This window comes from Aplysia californica, unplaced genomic scaffold (genome assembly GCF_000002075.1).
Source record: "Aplysia californica isolate F4 #8 unplaced genomic scaffold, AplCal3.0 scaffold00031, whole genome shotgun sequence".
In the NCBI taxonomy this organism is placed as follows: domain Eukaryota; kingdom Metazoa; phylum Mollusca; class Gastropoda; order Aplysiida; family Aplysiidae; genus Aplysia; species Aplysia californica.
In genome coordinates, this window is record NW_004797301.1 from 1776592 (window position 1) to 1777672 (window position 1081).

The window sequence follows — 1081 nt, forward strand, 5'->3', positions numbered from 1 at the left end:
CACACACACACACACACACACACACACACACACACACACACACACACACACACACACACACACATATATACCTACACATTTGTCTGTAGTACGACGCGGTGGAATCATTCTCACCAACTTTTGAGCATCTGGAATTAGTGGTATGTTATTAAAGCCTGCTCATTTGCCTTGCTTTTGGTGAAATAGTTACCCGTCTTTTTAAATAGAAGTCAAGATATATGCAATTGATGGGAGTGTGGGTCATCTTGTTTTAACAGGAAAATTAGCAAGAAAATGGCCGCTAAAGTTTAGTGACTTCCAAAGCATGAGAAAACTGACTTGAAAACTGAGAATTTGCTCTTTTTCTGCCTTTAATCAACGTTTGATAAAAATTCATCAGAGAAATGTGTTTTAAAATAAATAAGCACAGAAACATGTTTTTAATGTAAACAAGTAAATAATTATGCTGAGTTAAAAAAAAAAATTTTTTCTTAAAGGCCAAACCGGCGAAATATTGCCGGGTTTTTTAAATCTCAATTATTCAGACGAGCACCTGATTTTACAACGATGCCACAGCTATTATGAAGGCACCATCCAAAAGGACCAGCTGTTTTAGACGGCCACCTTTTACCACAACAATGGATGGTCGATACCAATAAATTGGCAAAAAGATATTATTAATCCGAATACAGGAAAAAGAGGCTAAAACAGCACATGGACATGGATGGCTGGTGCCTCTATAAATAAATCATTGATGGTCAGGTCAGGATGGTCGTTTTGGACAGATTCGAATGCACAGTATACATTGTCCAAGACGGTCTACTATTTGGCAAGCAGAAAAAATATCTTAGAAAGGTGGGCGTCTTGGTCAGCTTTATTGGGTTAAAAAAAAAAAAAAACTGAAAGGAGGAAGTAGGAAGTGGTAGGTTTGTACAGGTCATTATTTTGGATAGGTGGTCGTTAGAGCAGGTTCGACTTTATTCTTAAAATGAAGAAGTCAAGTGTTTTTTTTATAAACAAATTCTACCCAATAAGTTTCGATGTAATATTGTGATCTGAGATCCGCCTCTTAAAAATCATAATAATAATAATAGTAATAATA